At 41.1% G+C, this 11,374-nt stretch overlaps 1 pseudogene; it reads left to right on the top strand.

Moving 5' to 3' along the window:
- Positions 1–7,659: 7,659 nt before the first annotated feature.
- On the top strand, positions 7,660–7,791 carry LOC122817485 (annotated as a pseudogene).
- Positions 7,792–11,374: the final 3,583 nt, after the last annotated feature.

Here is an 11,374-nt window from a genome sequence, read left to right as displayed (position 1 = left end):
GTCATTCCTTTACACAAATGTGGAGCATCCACCAAGCTGGGAAATTATAGACCCATCAGCCTAACTAGCCTCATCTGCAAGGCCATGGAATGGATTATCATGGACCTCATTAATAAGGACATTGCCAACATCCAAACACTTGATCCCACACAGTTTGGCTTCGTCAAGAGGAGGTCATGTCTGCTAAATTTGGTTGACTTCTTTGAGACAATCACCAAAGCCATGGATGAGGGGACGATGGTGCACGCCACCTACCTTGACCTGGCCAAAGCTTTTGACACTATTCCCTACTCGGACATAATAGATAAATTCTCTCAACTAGGCATCAATCCATATGTTACCAGATGGGTAGCAAACTGGCTCATTAATAGAACTCATATAGTCAAAATAGGGGAAGCCACCTCAAGCAGTAGACCCATATCAAGTAACGTACTCCAGGGCTCGGTCTTGGGGCCTCTTTTATTTGGGATATAGTTTTCTGAGGTGCAGGCCAAAACCAGTGGGCTGTGGCTGACCAAGTTTGCAGATGCATATGCTGCAGCTGGAGAGACCACAGAGGTTCCTCACCAGGAGAATCCACGGCTAAAAACATCTACCATACATAGATAGGCTAAAAGCCCTATCCCTCTTCTCAGTTTCATACAGACTCCTCAGAGGTGATCTCTGTCTGGCATACAAGGTGATCACAGACCCCATTTTGATGGGACTGCTGCATATACGCAAGTCAAGCTCCACTCGAGTAACTCACACGCTTGGCCTCAACTTGGTCTGTGACATCAACAAGACTTGTTGCTGGGACAGATTTGTGTCTCAGAGACTCCCCCATCTATGGAAAAGACTCCCTCTCCACATCAAGCAGAGTACCTCTTTACCCCTTTTTAAGCAAAACCTGGATAACTGGATGGAAAAGAGAAAATATACCCCTGGGATTCCTCCCGTATCCCTGCTGGACAGGGGCATCAGGTGCTGATTTGACTAAACATGGGCTAAATTCTTGGCTAGTCTTATAAGGGCCTCAAGGCCAATAGCCTAGTAACCTCCTATGATCCTATGAACAAGCACAGGAAAATATGAAGGTGTTACTGATCAATGGTAGGAGCCAAAACAAGAAATCTGCTCCCTGCAAGCCCTTCTCACACTGGATAATGTTGACATATGTGCAGTGATTGAGACATAGTTTAAAATGGTGAAGAGCACTTCAGCTGTGCAGGGCTATAATGCCTTCCACATGTTTAGATCAGCTACTGCACAAGAAGGGAAAAAAGTGGAGGTTTCTCAATCTTCATCCAGCAGACACTCACTTCAAGACTGGTAAAGCAGCATGCTGCATTACAGCTTCTTCATATCGAAATAACTATCATAAAGGTCCTGTACCATATATTAGCTAGCTATAGAGCTCCCTCTATGGCACAAGAAAGCCAAAAAGCCTGTCTACAGGAACAGGAATTACTCATACTTAAACCCAACACCATTTTCCTAGGTGATCTAAACTATCCGACTATAGACTGGGAAACCTACACCACCACTAGTGCACAAGTACACAGATTCCTGGACCTTGTTAATTCAAATGTCCTGCAACAATTAGTCAGAGTATCCATTAGGGAGAGCAGCATCTTGGATCTTGCCCTTATTAATATGGGAGCATCTTGCATCCTTCCTTACATATCTTTATCACTTGTCAGGTCTGATCATAAAGCAGTCTCATTTAAATAAAACTGAAACCAGAGCTCCCTTCCTTACAAGGTACCTTTAGAAATATTTTTTTAAAACAAACTACGTACTCCTAAGTGATATGGTGGCAAGCTTCAAATTCCCACCAAACGCAGTTAACTCCACTAAATATGCAGAAATGTACACCACCACCACACTATATCGGTATGTAAACAACTGCATAGATGCAGCTGTACCCTACAGGAACAAGTGCAGGATAAAACCCAGAAACAAATATAGATGGTGGTACCATAACATCAACCAGCTTTACAACAAAAAGAAAATAATTCTGACTGAAAGTAAGAAGAGTAACTCCCAGAATGTTAGAGTCCTTGTCACTGAAATAAACAAGCAATTCAGGGGCTTAATAAAATCCACCAAAGATAAGCCTAAGGCTAAAATAGCTACCCAAGACAAACACATTCACAAGGCATTTTAGTTGTCTTCATAATATGAAAAGCACAACACAGCAAAGCACTGAGCTGATTATGAGCAATTTTACCTACACTGAGGCTGAAGATATAGCAAACCTACTGGCTAATAAATTTAGCTCTAACTTTATTCCTCTCTCCCCTATGTCTTTCCCTCAAGATATACCTGAAACTGGCTTGCCTCCAGCTATCTCACAAGACCACGTTCTAACAGAGCATCATCAATTTCCATATTATTTGTGGTCATACCACAGTACATGTGCTGACTGGGATCTTATTATTCAGAGGGCTGATACCTATTTAAATGATGCTGTTTTCATTTGCTTTCTAACTTCTGAAGAAGTCTGGGAGGTGCTCAGATGAAAAATGCATTTTTTGTTTGTGGAGGGTTAAAGAAAAGTTCTTTCCTTTGTGCCAATAAAGAGTGGAAACTGTTTGTCGTTGATTCTGGCCAGTGTTTTGGATTAACTGTTTTATTCTGGACTGGTTCCTCGTTTTTGGTGGTTATTGTACACATGTTCTTGCTTAACATTTTAAATGAGGCATTGTACACATTTTCTTGCTTAACATCATAAATGTGTTTATACATTCTCCCTTTAAAACGTCTATCCAACATTCCATACAGCATGCTATAGACACTAAATGCGGAGTATTACACTTAGCATAACCATGAGCTTGATATTTCTTTCCAGTGGTGGGATGCAGAAAATAATCACATTGTAAAATATATATTCCAGTAGTTGCAATTACTGCATGGGAAAGTCCCTTTTCTGTGTGAAATGTCACTAGTACTTAAAGAATGCCTACACATAACTTCTTTTTAAGATTTTTTTTATACTTAAAATAACTTAAAATCACTGAACCCACAGACATTGCCAACATACTGGCAGACAGGTTCTGTGCAAACTTCACCCCCCCCCCCCAAAGGAGAGATAACTATCCCAGCGGAGTGTAGCCTCCCAGACATCTCAAATGCGCAGGTGAAAGCTGCTCTCTCTAAATCTAAAAACACAGCATCAATGGGACCAGATGGTGTCCCCGGCTGTGTGCTACACGAGCTAAATGAGGAATTAAACCCGCACATAAGGCAGCTGTTTAATCTCAGCCTTACAACAGGATACGTGCCCAAGGAGTGGCGTACGGCAACTGTGGTCCCACTCCACAAAGGCGGTGCCTCTACAGACCCTGGTAATTACTGCTCCATAAGCTTAACAAGGATCATAATGGAGCTCATAAACAAAGATATAGGGGACTTGCAGACATTGGACCCGACCCAGTTTGGCTTCGTCAAGGGAAGGTCATGCCTTTTGAACTTGGTCGACTTCTTCGAAACAGTCACCAAGGCCATTGATGAGGGAAAGGCAGTCCATACAGCCTACCTTGACCTTGCAAAGGCTTTCGACACAATACCCCACTCGGGTATTGTAGAAAAACTTACCAGCTTAAATGTAAACCCATATGTCACAAGATGGGTTGCAAACTGGCTTAAGGACAGAACCCACAGGGTTAGAGTTGCTGGCGCTATGTCAGACTCCAAGCCGGTCACAAGTGGTGTCCCACAGGGCTCGGTCCTTGGCCCCCTATTGTTTGGCATCTACTTCTCAGAAGTACAGGCCAACATGGGAGGACTTTGGCTGACAAAGTTTGCAGACGACTGCAAACTGGGCACCATAGTGGAAAGTGCATCGGACACGGATATCCTTCAGAAGGGACTCACAGAAACAGATAGCTGGTGCCAGAGCCATGGCCTAAAGTTAAACGCCAAAAAATGTATAGTCATACCCTTCGGGAAAAACAAGGTAACCCCAAGTTACAATATAGGTGGCAATCCACTAAGCACAGAAGAGGTTATCAGGGACCTGGGGACCCAGGTTGACAGTGGCCTTTCTTTTGACACTCATGTTGCTAAAGTGGTTAGAAAGACCTTCTACATTGCCCACCTGATCATGAAGGGATTCACATCCAGATCTAGTGAGGTCATTGTTCCCCTGTACTCTTCACTTATCAGACCAATGATCGAGTACAATGCCCCATTCGGGATGTATCTCACCCGACATCTGCAGCAATTGGAGAGACCCCAAAAGTTCCTCACCAAAAGGATAAAGGGACTCCAAAATCTGTCATATGCTGCCAGATTGAAGAAACTCCAGCTCTATTCAGTCGCATACCATCTGCTCAGAGGTGACATGTGCCTGACATACAAGGCCATGTCCAACCCGGAATTAATGGACATGCTCCACCTCAAAAAATCCAAATCCACCAAAACCACTAGAGCAAGCGACTTAAACCTTAGCACGGATATAAATAGGACGTGCTGGAGGGATAAATTTATCACTCAGAGACTCCCTATGCTGTGGAATAAAATCCCGGTCCATGTGAGGCAGAGCACCTCGCTGGCTCTGTTCAAAAGAAATCCTGACCTGTGGATGGGAGATTGTAGGTTTACCCTGGGAATCATCTCTGTGTCACTGCTGGACAGAGGCACAACAAACTAATGGGCACAGTATTTTTTCATATAAGGGGTGGCGTAAGCCACAAAAATTTGGGCTAGGCTTATAAATGCCTTAAGGCAGATAGCCTAGTATAAACCTATGAACCTATGAACCTATAAAAGTTAAATAAAAACATTATGCATATTAAATACATACACACACACACACACACACACACACACACATATATATATATATATATATATATATATATATATATATATATATATATATATATATATATATTGAGAGAGAGAGCTCTATATATATATATATATATATATATATATATATATATGTGTGTGTGTGTGTGTGTGTGTGTGTGTGTGTGTGTGTGTGTGTGAGATAAAGGGACAAGTGATGAGGACATCGTGAGACCAGTAATGACATGAATTTAATAAGTTTACGAAAAGAGTTTGTTGCCAAGATGCCAACAGATGTTTAATTACAAAAGCATCCCGCAGTGCTATTTTATAGACATTGCCAGTCTGATAAACCATGCAACATGGCTAAACCAAACCAGAATATTCTAAAAGAGATACTGTTTAATTCCAGAAGTCTAAACAAAATAATCCACACCCTGCAAACTCTTCTCACTCTTGAGAATGTAAACATCTAAGTAGTTACTGAACATGGTTTATAGCCACCAAGACAGCCCGGGCAATGTTGTACTAAAATGCCTTCCACATATTCAGGCCAGCTATTACACAGAAAGGGACAAAAGGTGGAGGTGAATCAATCTAAATAAAACATAATCACATCTCCAGATGAACAACCATAATGATGTACTTGACCTCCTCCATGTATAGCTCACTGTAAACAAAATTCCGTACTATATCCATGTGAGAAATAGATCTCCTCTATGACCCAGGAAGTACATACCATTATACTGAAATGAACTCAAGTCAATATCCACTCAACCCACCACCACAATCATTGGTGACTTCCCCACCATAGACTGGGAATCACACACAATCTCAAACTTGTAGGTTAAAAGATAACTGGACTTTGTCAACAAAAATGCTCTGTACCAACTAGTCCTTACATGCCCTAGGTGATGAAATATCTTAGCCATGTCCTCACTAAAAAAGTGGAACATTGAACTCCCCTAAGCGTAATTTTCTCACTGATCAGGTCAGACCATAAGGCTATCTCCTTTGGAATAAAAATAAAACCTGGGGTAACCAGGTAACCCTTGTATTTTTAGGAATTATTCCAAAGCTAACTAGTTTTAACCAACATACTGGCAAAATGTCATGCCTGCACAAACCTAGTGAACACTGCTGCCTAAGAAGACTCTTACAAAAACCTTATGCAATCATCCATTTAGCTGCATATAGGTAATGGTATCTAACTTAAATAAGCACGGGTCTATCTCTAAAAACAAGACTCCTTGGTGGAATTTAAACATCAACAGGCTGAATAACAGAAGGAAGAAAATCATGTGTAAAAACAGAACGTGCTAGGCCCAGTAAGGGAAGAAATCACTTGTCGAACTCAATAAACAACTCAGGGGCCCAATTACTTCTGCCAAATCTAAATCTGAGGAAAAAGGAGCCCCCCCCCCCCCCCCAGGCTAGTGGTAACCACAAGGCAGTCTTTAGCTATGACCAAAACCTCAAAGGCAATACTTAACAATGTGCCAAACTATTTGAAAATGGAGACATATATACTGAGCCAGAGGATTTTTATATATATATATATATATATATATATATATATATATATATATATATATATATATTTTTTTTTTTTTTTTTTTTTTTTCTTATACAAAAGTGTTGTTGATACACAGGTAGTTTTGAGAGGGTTGACAAGGGACTTCTGGATTGCTGTTTGCACTCCTTAGAGCAATCATTTGCTGGCTAGAAACTTTGATACTTTGCATGGTCAGTCAGTAATCTGTCTGTACTCCAACATTAAAAAGTACTTATTTTAGGTCAGTCCAATCAATTCTCATGGGCTTTCCCAGCAGGTAGACTTTAATTAGAGTCATGTAATTCTCCTTTCAGTCTCTGATCTTAATGCAGTTTGCTTATTTCACATCCATTAACCACCTCCCTCTTTTTTGCTAGTACTGTAGGTATGGCACACTCAGGAAGTTTTACCATGCACACGTCCACCATCTTTTCACTATACAAAGCATGTAGGTAATGTTTGCTTGCACCAGTTCTCCATATCCATGATCCATCCCAGTAATGATGAAGACATTTTCTTAATGTCTGACTTTTAGCAAAGTGAGACTCATATTCTAGTCTATGTTTTTATCCATTTAGAAACTCCTCCAGTTCTGTATTTTAATTTGAAGCACAGAGCTGATTTTAGTAGTCAGAGTTCAAGTCATCCATTCTGGCAATTTCTATCTAATGGTTTGCTTAATTCTGATCTTATTTAGCATCTGTTGTTGGCAGTGGGTTCTTCTGTCACAGTACTTGACAATCTGAACATAATTTCATGAAGTTGAATATTATATAGCATGGTAGAAAATATCCACAAAAATATGCATGTATGTATGTGAAAAAGAGCATATGCTGAATAATTAAAATGCAAATACACTGAAACTGAAGTGATAAATGCCACTATACTGAAAGTAAACATATCAAAAACTGAAAACATCTAAAAGAGAACTCATCACAAAAGTAAGCATAGAGTTCCTTTAATGACAGTAACACCCCACATTTAGACCACATTTGTCTGAATAGTGGTAGTGTTATGTAAAGGTATTCTGAAAGGTAAGGTTCAGGGTTAGGGTTAGGGGCAGAGTCAGAGGTACGATTAGAAGGTATTAATAAGATGAGCAGGGGGTCATCTCCATTCCTGAGCTGGTGGCATCTCAGGTGGATATAAACAATCCCATGACACTTACTTAGAAAAGAACAGGAGAAGTACCCTGTATCCTGGCCAAATTTCCCCTAGTTACTATGAATATCAGCTCAGATCTCCCTTAAAAAAAAGTCACTATCTTAATGGGACTAACCCAGTCAACAAAAGCAAGAAACTAAATAAATGCTGTGTGTGTGTGTGTGTGTGTGTGTGTGTGTGTGTGTGTGTGTGTGTGTGTGTGTGTGTGTGTGTGTGTGTGGCACACACACACACACACACACACACACACACACACACATATATATATATATATATATATATACATATATATATAGAGCGAGAGATAATATAGATATATATGAATAACACATACACGCATACATTCAGACAATGTAATACACACATACACACACACACACACACACACACACACACACACACACACACACACACACACACACACACACACACACACACACACACACACACACACACAAATATATACATTTGCATAAACTATATGAGTGTGTATGTGTATACATATGTATATCTACAAATTCAGTATATCATATCTTCACAGATCAAACTGAACGTTATTCATCAAATTAAAAAAAAAAAGTTACACAACAGTATTTTTGCAAAGTGAACAATCCCTCTATGAATGGTGAGAATAGTTTGGGGATAAGAGCCAAATGCAACTCATGAGTGTGGTGGGAAGCCCCACAGACCCCTATACCTACTCACCTTTAAATATACCAGCTTCCTGTGTGTTTAGCTTCACCTCATTACCTAAGGGATGAAACATGTATAACTTAGCTATTTGACTCCTTAGCTGATTTTGCTTTACAATTGGAACATCTATTTAAACCTGCTTAGTTTGTCTTGCTTTACAAATAAATAAATAAATAAATAATGATCTCACAGTATGATAGAAATTTCCCATTAGTTTTCCAAACTTAGGATCATAGGTTCAGAACAGGTTACTAGGCTAATGGCCCCAGGTCCCTTACAAGCCTGGCCAATTCAACCCGTGTTCCTAAGGGTGTCTGGTTCATGCAGGCACTAAATCAGCACCTATTGACCTTGTCCAAGAGGGAGACAGGTGGAACCCCTGGGGTGAATTTCCAATTACCCATCCAATCATTCAAATTACTCTTAAATAGGGCTAACGATGGGTTTTGTTTAACATGAATAGGAAGCTTGTTCCATAGGTAGGGCAACCTCTGTGAGACAAATCTGTCTCTCCAGCAAGTTCTTTTGATGTCACATACCAAGTTAACGTCCTTTGAGCAAGTTACCCATGTGAATGTGCAGCATTTCCATTAAAGCTGGGTCAGATATTGCTCTATATGCAAAGCACAGTGTACCTCTGAGCAGTCGGTACGACAAAGAGTAAAGTAATAATGATTTCAGTCTGTCCACATAAGACAGATCTTGAAGACCCTGAATTTTCTTTTAAAGGAACATTTGTGGTCTATCCATTTGCTGCAATTGTTTGGAAAGGAACATACCAAAGGGACCATTGTACTCTATTATTGGCCTGATGAGGGAAGAGTATAGGGGGGTAATAGCCTCTTTTTTCTGGAGGCAATGCCTTTACTTATAAAATAAACAATATAAAACTTGTATTCATGCATTTTTCTGTTGCTGAAATTAATGCATGTAGGCTAGATAGTCTCTTTTCATAATAACTTTCGGTGTACATTTTTCTTCTTGGCTACAAGTATACAGTAGGTAGAGGAACTATCTCTGTTATACAAGGGGTTATAACCTTAACTATGGACCCCAGCACATTTAATGATCGGGGGCTGCAAAAGTTAACTGGGGCTGGGGATGATGGGTGTGAGAGGCTGAGACTGGCTCAGCTAGCCTAAGAAAAGAGAGTAGCATAGTATGTATAATATCTGTAACACAGGCACACAGCATGCCACTTAGTGGTAGAGAAGGTAAGCTTTACTTTGTTAAAGTGCACTTGTGTAGAAGTCTTCATGGGAGGGATAAAGGTATTCGTATGGTAGGATGCACATCCCTGAATGAAGGGAGCAATGTGTAAGGAGTTCTTATCAATATAGTTTCAATCATCACCTGATATAGGAGAGGTTTATGATGAACTAAAAAAAAAAAACACTGGCAGGCCAGTTTGGTAAGCATAGCCTACTTAGCATGTTACATTTTGTACTGCTAAAGGCATAATGTATGATCTGATATTGTTAATCCTCGTTCATTCCTTACATGTGGGTATCAGTTCTGATCTCAGAACCAAGCCGGCCATTTTCCAAGCTCGAGTCAGCTACAAACTCTCGAGCTAAAACTCTTACCCACAATTCCCTTCTCCCAATTACCTCAGATTTCATTTGCTGCATTACCTATCGGTCGTGTCAAGCTACTCATCCTGAGCTAAGTGAATTTTTCTAGTTGGATAAGAATTTTTCTCTCTCAAATTTTACTATTTTCAACTGTATCTTACCCTATCGCATCTAGCGACTAGCTTTCACAAACTTCACCTTTACTTTACCTTTACTTTTACCTCAAGGTATTCTCTTCCTACTGTTGTTGGTAGTCCTGTTCCACATACCTTCGGGTATTTTTAAACTACCATTGCTGGTACTTTCTTTCCTCTACTGGCTACTATGTCTGACAAAAAAAGGTAGTCCAAGTTTCAAGAGGTGTCCCGACTGTGGACATAAATTCCCCACTTCTGATGCACACGCTTTATGCGTTTATTGTTTGGGGCTCAACACCTATTTGTTGATCCTCCATGTGTTATTTGTGACAATTTCTCTAATAGAACTCTCTTAGAGACAAAGAACAAGTTAATGCTGAAGGGACTCTTATGGTCTCCCTTTTCAGAGGCTATTTCTGGGTTGGAGGCCTCGACCCCTTCTAAAACCCATAAAAAATTACATGACGTGCCTGTTAAGGCCAAATCTTTGCCCTCATCCCCAGCTGGGGACTCTCGTCATCATAAATCCAAGAAGGCCAAAATTTCGGCTCCGGAGCACACCCTTTCATCTCCTGTGCTTTTGGTGCCAAAACCTTCTTCGGCACCGAGGTCATCAGCGCCGGCTTCTCAGGCACCTTTTATTACCTCGGCACCGAGGGACTCCTCAGTGCAGACACTTACTACCATTGGCTCTGCACCGACCTCCCAGTCGGTGCAGACTATGTCTCTCTTGGTTCCAATGACCCCATCGGAACCGATGCACCATTTGATGTCACCAAGGGTGTCGATTCAAGTGTCAGTTCCAGTGTCAGTTCCGGTGTCGGTTCCGACATCTATTACTTCGGCACTGACATTTCTGTCGGTACAGACTGTGAGCATGGCGCCAATGATTTCCTCTATTCCAGCAACCTTGGTACAGTCCTTGTCAGCACCATTATTTTTGGTGCAGACTGAGGAATTAGGCACTGAGCATGCAACTTTTTTAGATAGGCCTGCCTCTCCCTCTGTCCCTGTGAGATCCACTAGGACTCTATCTGAACATGATGTGCTGCGACTTGTGAATCAGGTACTGTTGGCCAGAGGTATCCCACCACCAGGGACATATCCTTCCCTGGAAGGTGATCATCCATCTCCAAGAACCCCTACTTATTCTCCTCCTTCATTACCTTTGAAGCACCCCAAGGTAAAACAGTCTTCACCCTCTGCAGTTACCTTTCTGGATCTCACTAAGGAACCACAGTTGCCTTCGTGGCAAGATAGTTTTGTTACTTCCAAGGATGAGGTGCTGCTCCACAGCTATCCGGGGTCTCTGATCAGGCAGGCTGGGACACCTAGAAGAGGATTGATTTATTCTTTCCTTTCCTCCTTCAGGTGGACCAGCCTTCCAGCTCATGGAGAAAGCTTTGGCCTCTAATGCAGACACTGCGCTACCTATTTCTCCATCTTCTTCTGGTAAATTGTTTCTACAAGTCACA

The sequence above is a fragment of the Protopterus annectens genome, chromosome 1.part1 (assembly GCF_019279795.1).
Source record: "Protopterus annectens isolate FY-2018-M chromosome 1.part1, PAN1.0, whole genome shotgun sequence".
Lineage (NCBI taxonomy): Eukaryota > Metazoa > Chordata > Ceratodontiformes > Protopteridae > Protopterus > Protopterus annectens.
This window is presented reverse-complemented; position numbering and strand designations above follow the sequence as displayed.